At 28.8% G+C, this 8,266-nt stretch overlaps 1 long non-coding RNA gene across 1 annotated transcript; it reads right to left on the bottom strand.

The window, feature by feature from the left end:
* Positions 1-4,015: 4,015 nt before the first annotated feature.
* On the bottom strand, positions 4,016-6,802 carry LOC112741785 (uncharacterized). The gene is made up of 3 exons (XR_011871773.1): positions 6,445-6,802; positions 4,721-5,199; positions 4,016-4,646 (listed from the first exon to the last, which is right to left on the bottom strand). It is a non-coding gene; the product is annotated as an uncharacterized lncRNA (long non-coding RNA).
* Positions 6,803-8,266: the final 1,464 nt, after the last annotated feature.

Below are 8,266 nucleotides of genomic sequence, written 5' to 3'. Positions count from 1 at the left end.
CTGCTTGAAATGTGTTGGATAACCATTCTTCTTGTAGCAATTTTTAACTAAATGACCTATTTGATGGCAATAGGTGTATAACTTTAAAGTGTAACCTCTGTCATAACTCTTTTGATTGCTATCGTCCTATCCTCTTCCAGAATTATTTAGTCCCCTTTCTCTCCCTTGTTCAGAAGGATTGCAGCTTCCTAAATATTGCACCTCTAATGAATTGGTAACTATTTTGTTTTTTAAGAAATTAAAATTTAATTTTCTTTACTACTGTGTTAACATTGCTAGAACAGTGTTGAAGTCAAGCAAGGGATTTAAAGGCATGATATGTGATTTAACAGTAGAGTATTGCTCATTTAAGCTTCTCAAGAAATGCACAATATACTATTCTGATGCATGATCTCTAACAACCTTTAATCCACAATGACAGCCATTAACACAAGATACAAAGTTAGAAATTGCTGGTAGGTTCTCTAATTCCTCCCAAATAACCTTCAATTTAGTGAAGTAGGAGGTTACAGAGGAATCACTTTGCCTGATTGCTTAGAATTCTTCTTTTAGCTCTCCAACTCTGAAAATATCTCCTTGAGAGTATCGATTCTTCAAGTCATTCCATAGTTTGGTGTCAAACTAATCCACATTATACTTTTGGCAATTTCAAAACTAAGAGAGAAATTGATCCACGAGGGCAGAAAATTGTTGCACTTGTCGAAGCCTTGAACAAAGGATCTTGTACATTCACAATAGATCTATCCAAAAACTTAACCTTGTTCTTCGATTAGAGCGCTCTTCACATGTCATGTACCATTAATAATAATTCTAAGATGTGAGTTGAAGAAAAATATAAGGAGTTATAGGATTTTGACCTGAATGAAGGAAGTATGGGTTAATTGATTCTGAGAATGGAGAGGAACTTGATATGTTGATTTGAACTTGAAATTGAGAAAACTGACGCATGAACACAGTAAATGTTTAAAGTTTGGAACGAAATTCAATGAATTATTCATGTTAGAACTGTTTTTTACATTAGTCATTGATGGATTGTAGGGTCTGATACATGAATTGTAGGCTCTGATACCATGTCGAAAATGTATCAGCCTTGTACAACAAGTAAGATGAGAAATAGATTATGAAGTAAAGAAGAACTTGTGAATTAGCTCTAAAATATCATTGAGAAAAACAAATGAGATGAGAAAAGAATGAAATTGAGATTGAGAGAGAAAAAGAATGAGAGATAAATAATTAATATTCTCTATTAATTGAATAAACCATATATGTTGTACATGATAGCTATTTAGTATATATATCTGTACAGTGAGAAAGAAGATAAATAACTAACTTCCTAACAAATGCGGATATGAATTAACCAACTTGTCGGATGGACTAACTAACTAACAATTACTCTAACAAGTTTCTGTATTTAGTATTTAGTTACATTTCAACTTTATTTCAGTTTAATTTGTAAACAATCTGTATCATATTACATACACTATGATAAATGTACGACATCTATTGCTGCAATAAAATTGACATCTTTATTGTTGAGTTTATATGAAAAGCAAAAAAAGAAAAATAGAAAAAAACAGTAAAATATATTTTTTAATCTAATATTTGAAAAAGATTTTAAAATATCTCGAATTTTTTAATTTATATAAACTTTATTTTTAATGTTTTTGGTAATTTCCAATTATACTATTCCTACATCGCTGGATTTATCAACGATGAAATTGATTTTTTTTAACGACTTACTGATGAACTAAGAATTCTTTCATACTATATATTTGATAAATGTTTTATGTTAAGGATTTTCTTATGCGTAGGATTTTCTCATATTATTTTAGGGTAGCATTAGTCAGGGGCGGAGATACATACTTCTAAAGGGGGCAATGCCCCCCTCCCCCTTTTTTTATTTCCCAGCCCTCCTCCCTTTTTGTTCGTACATTTTTCCAGCCCCCCTTTAATTCATACAAAAAAAACCAGCCCAATAGCCCATTCTCTGCCCCCCTTTTTTTATTTCCCAGCCCCCTCCCTTTTTGTTCGTACACTTTCTCAGTCTCCCTTTTTTGTTCGTACACTTCCCACTTTCACTTTGCAGGTAACAACTTTTTCTATTATTCTTCTTCTTTATCTCTTTAATCTTCTTTTCTTTTACCTCTTTGACTCTTTTTTTTTTGCAGATTAAAAAAAAGATAGTAGTTCAACAAGTGGTTCTTCATTCTGCTTTCTCAAAAAATGTTCTATTTTTATTCTTTTTTATTTCAAGAAAATTATTGAACGAATAATAAAGACACATAGTGATACAAAAATAAAACAAATAAATTGTATTTAATCTAGCATTGTAATTTTTTTATGTTTTTTTTATTATTTTTCTGTTAGTCTTGTCTAATTTTTTTATTTTTTTTATATATTTAGTTATTTACTTAATTTATTATTATTTGTTAATTAAGTTTATGTTATTATATGTTAATTTGTATATTTATTTTTTTTTATTAGTTAACTATTTGATTACAATTTTATATTATTTATACTACAATGTTAGTATTATTGTTCTAAATTTTAATATTTTATTTTGAATTGAAATATAATTTTTATATTTTATAAAGATTTAGATTGTAATTTACACTTTTTGCTAAATATATTTTTAATTATAGAAACTTATTTGGCCATTTGAATTATGAGTAAGTTCAAAACCATTGATACATTTTTTAACAGAAAAGATCAAGAGAATGAAGATGGTTCTACTATTACTACTCCAATACTTGAGGGATCATCAAATTTCATTACTTCAAGTTCTCCATTGAATAGCTCAAAGCGTCCACGACTTCTTCCAAATCAACTAGATATTTTTCATTTGAAAAGAGATCCTGGAATGCGACCAATGATTTGGAAGTTTCCTCCAAATCAAAGAGATGAAATCCGTCGGGCTTATATTAAAGTTAGGCCAAATCAACCCATTCTTGATAATTATCCATTTTCTGGTGATAAAAGTCATCGTCGCTTTCAATCTTCATGGTTTAAATTGTTCCCATCTTGGTTAGAATATTCTATAGAAAATGATGCTATATATTGTTTTTCATGTTTTCTTTTTGCTAAGGAACCTTCAATCAACACGGGTTCAAATGCTTTTATTGAGAATGGTTTCAGGAATTGGAAGAAACACTACAAGAATTTGGCCGATTAGCTACTACAAAAAGAGTCGTAAAATCATCGCTAATCTGACACAAAATATAATTTGTGGCAGATTAGCTACCGACTAGCAACTAATGGTTTCCTTACTAATTACAAGTCGCAGATCAGTGACGCAAACACAACAGTCGCTAATTCATCGGAAAGTTTTTTAGCTACCGAATAAATAGTCGCAAATCAATCACTAAAGTAAAAGCTAATTCCGTAGAAGAAATGGACTATACGGTAGTCGCTAATTAGCGATAAACTCTACTGCAGCAGATTCATCACTAAATACAAGCTAACTGCGTAGACAAAATGGGATGGTTGGTTGACGCTAATTAGCGAGGAATTTTTTCGAACCTAACTCGTCGCAAGTTTTCCGCTAATATGGTCGCAAATCTGTCACATTGTGTAGCAAATCTATAGCTAATATTTGAAAATCCTTAATCAAATTTGTAGGAATTTTGTCGCTAAACCAAAGCTATTCGAAATTATAAAGTAGAGTTATGAAATAGTCGCTAATTTGCTAAAAAATAATATGTAGTCAATTAGTTGCAATATTATCGCAAAATGTCATCGCAAATTTCTTTTAAAATAGTAACAAATCGATAGGTATCTCACAATTGTTTCAGTCGCAATAGAGTCTTTAATTTGTCACCATCATCAACAGCGAGTATGTCGCTAATTTTACTAGAATATCAGTTAGAATTCCAATTTTTTCGTTATACTAAAATAAACATCATATTATTTTTTATTTTATTATTGAAATGAAAGATTATAATGCATAAAAATAAAATTAGTTCATAAAAATTATACATGTTTAAAAAAAAATCAAACCCAACATATTTATTAAAATAAAAGTCTAATGCAACATCTCCAACATAAATACTTCACAAATAAAATACCAAAACAAGTTAAATCTAACAGTAACTATAAAAATCAATCCAAATAATTATTTATTAACTAAGTAAACTACCAATAAAAGTAAGCCAACTTCTATAAAAACTGAAAATGAAACAAATTTCCTAATCAATTGTCTATCAAACAAATAAACTACGATAATAAACTAAGCTTAACAAAATGCATTAACATAAGCCACCTAATCAAATATTATTCCCAGCAAAATCACTCTACTGATTCTTCTCTTGGGGGAATCCTAGAATCTTAGAAAGAAGAGACAGTAAATTACTCTGTATAGCTTCATTTACAATACTATGCAAGACTGCATTTATAGCACTAGGCAATGCTTCTTTAATAGCCTCAGTGATGTCTGTTTGTGAAACTGACTTGACTGTAGAAACACCTGTACCTTCAGGTAATGGCACATCTCTATGATCATGAATACCAATATCCAGACTGCGGCCTAACCCATGAACTCGTCCTTTCTTGTTGGTTCCTACAACTTCTGTCCACACGTTAGGATCAACTTCAGGTTGATCTATTAAATCTTCTCCATATTTTTGTGATATTGCCTCTCCATATGAGTCCTACAGCAGAAAAATAATGACATATTATTAAGAAAACTAAAACTAAATTATACTACAAAATTAGAGACACTTACAATAATTTTCTTGGATACTTCAGAAACATATTCTCCACTTTTTTTCTTATGAACATCATCATATACTTCAACGCGGATGGATTCGGATCCTCTTCTAAACCTTCCACTACGTTTAAGTTATCACCTACAGCATCAATAACCATGTCTACATATGGATTTGTATTCTCCTCTTCATGTTCTTGGGTAACATTTGTTGCGTCCTGTTCAACCCATCTTTCCTTACCATGAGCAGTCCAGTTTATATAACCCTCCATAAACCCACGATCACATAAATGCTTTTCGACCCAGAATATTTTATCCTTAAGCCTGTTCTTACATTTTGTGCATGGACAAAGAATGTGACCTAAACTATCAATGTCTGTCGGATTTCTTTCTACAAAATCTATGAATTCCACAACACCTTTCTTAAATTTCTCGCTTAGATAACCAGTGCAATCTTGCCTTCGTGACATCCAACTTCTATTGGGCGCCATGATTATCTGAACTAAGGTTTCATTTTAGTTGTAATACCAATGGTTAACATGCATATAAATGGACATAGTCTCGTGTATATTTTTTCCTAAATTTCATTAATATATTTTTATTCACAATCACACTAAATAACCCTTTCTACAAGTTATAAAGTAACAAACATAATACATTCAATTTGAAAATAAAGATATAAATCATAAAAAGATATTATACAAAGCTTGAAGAAAATAATCATAAACAATTTGAAGCATTAGAAAAACCAAAAATAATTGGGTATCATTAATCTCATGTCAAGAACTTCAAGTCACGAGGTTGAAAAGTATGGAGATATACCGGGTTCAATAAAAAAAAATATCAATAACATGGTTAGGATTCTAGCACAAAATTTTCAATAACAAATGTGGAAAGTGAGCGTGTGGTAGTGATCCACTAAGTTAGCTGGATTTAAATTAGGGAATGAAAGTTTGAGATAAGTACAAGTATATATGCCTTATTGAAAATCAAGATAATATCTCTAGAACATTAAGGAATATCATATGTGATCTCTTAGAATTAATATTGATATTTATTGTTATTATTTGCTTATTTGATTAGGATTACGGCTTCCCTATCCTGTTATCATAAATATCAAATCATCCAATTTTTTTTAAGGAAGTACAAATGAACATGAACCAATTCAAAATGAAGCAGTAGAGTAGTAGACTTATACAATTGAAGAACCCCAGTTACTTAAAAATAGGTAAAAAAAAATCAAAGAAACACAATTTTAAGTGATCATTTCAGAACAGCAACAAGTTAAAGGTTCCAGTAACAAATTTCTCATTCACACATTCAACTTTTAGCAATAAATCCAACTTTGAACAAAAAAATCAAAGTGCATTCAAGTTCAATCAATAATAAATTCTTTCAGCAATGAACAATTTTAAGTGATCATTCCAGAAAAGCAAAAAATTCAAGGTTTCGGTAGCAAATTTCAACCACACATTCCACTTTCAGCAACAAATTCAACTTTCAACAACAAAATCAAAGTGCTTTCAAGTTCAATCAGTAACAAATTCTTTCAGCAATTAACAAATTCAACTGACCATTTCAGATAAGCAAAAAATTCAAGGTTCCAGTAACAAATTTCAGCCACACATTCAATTTTCAGCAACAAATTCATCTTTCGACAACAAAATCAAAGCACATTCAAGCTCAATCAGTAAAGTGATCATTTCAGAACAGAAAGAAATGAGAAATTAATTGGAACTCACCAAATTGGGTTGTGCGAAGGAACCTGAGGCGAGGCTCAAAGTAAGAAGATGAATGAAGACAAGCCCACCTGCTACCTCCGTTGTCGGCAACAACGAGCGCAGGGAAGGCGCACTTCTGAGTACGAGAGGATGACGAGACAGAGTGCGACCCCAGGACCTACTGCTTCTTCCGCGGTGACGATGATGGGGAATAAGCGACTGGATGCAAGACAATGATGGTGAAGTGAGCTGGCCAACTGGCTTGACGACCGAAGCAAGAAGATGACAACGAGCGCGGTGACTGATCTTGAGAGAGTGAGGACACAGAGCGATCGAAGATAATAATGGCGTGAGAGAGACGTTGGGGGTTCAGGGTTGGTGGTCATTCAGCTTAGGAAGGGGACTTGGGACGACACCGTTTATGCCCCTTTTTGTTTCCTAATATTTTTGGAAAATTAATTTTTATGTTTTTTTAATAATAAAATTAAGATAAAAATTAAAAATTTTGTAAATAATAAATTATTAATAAATAAAAAATAAAAATAAAAATAAAAATAAAAATTTTATAAGTTATTTAATTTTTCTAATATATAGAATAATAAAATTTGAATAAATTTAAGTATAATATTAAAATTATTACGTTGTTATTATATGTAACAATTAAGATGAAAATTTTATAAATGTTTGTAAATTTATTTATTTTCTCAATCTTATTTAAATTGAAGCAAATGTAGAAATTTATATTAAAAAAATCTTTTTTTCCCATAATTTTAATTGCTATATTTTTTATTTTATATTTAATATCTTAAATCATCATTAGTAATTATTTTTTCGAAATTTTTAATTTTTATTTTCATTATTTTTATTCTTCATACACATATCTATCATTATTTTTTTATTAATTGAAAGAAAAATAAAAAAGAGTATTATATGTACTCAATAGAATAATACAGAAGACAATAAAAATATAAGTTATGTGTAAAATAAAAAAGACAAATAACCTTAATTTGTTCTTATTAAAAATTAAACTATAATTTTATATATTAATAAATATACAAATTTATTTAATTTTTATATATTTATATTTATTATAATATTTTTAAAATTTAATAATGGTGCAACCAGCAGCATGATGAAGTTGGATTTAACTATATAAGTTAGGGGTATAAGATTTTATTGACATTATCTTTTTTGAAAGAGTAGTAAGAAGCTAAGTTAAGAACATGCCAACTAAGTAATTAGTCAGACGATAGTTATACAATACACAATAATAATAAATATTTTGTTAGCTTATTTTTTTAATGCATAGAATAAAATAATTTTTTTAATTTTAAAATTATTAATTATATAAAAGAGTATTATATTTGAATCTCACTTTGGTGAAAATTTCACGTTGAGCTTATATTTTTATTAAGTATTATTATTATTATTTTTATTAAGTATTATTATTATTATTATTATTATTATTATTATTATTATTATTATTAATTTTTTATTTATTTTGTCCAAAAAGAATCAACAATTTATACATAATAATCTTATTATTGAGAGTACTTAAAAGAGTACCAAAATATGTTATTTTATATGTTATTTTTAATTTAATAAATAAAAATTAATTTTAAAAAAGTCTCATAATTAAATATTTTGTTAGCTTTTTTTTAATGCATGGAATAAAATAATTTTTTAAATTTTTAAATTATTATTGATTATGCAAAGTATTTTAATAAAACCATCAAATTTATTCGAATTATGCACGACGAGAAATGCATGTAAATCGAAATAAGTAAATTCGATTTACAAAACCATCAAATCGAATCAAATGGTTTCGATTTACGTTGGGCAT

The sequence above is a fragment of the Arachis hypogaea genome, chromosome 14 (assembly GCF_003086295.3).
Source record: "Arachis hypogaea cultivar Tifrunner chromosome 14, arahy.Tifrunner.gnm2.J5K5, whole genome shotgun sequence".
NCBI lineage: Eukaryota > Viridiplantae > Streptophyta > Magnoliopsida > Fabales > Fabaceae > Arachis > Arachis hypogaea.
Note: the sequence above shows the minus strand (reverse complement) of the source record. Positions and strands in the feature narration are given on the sequence as shown.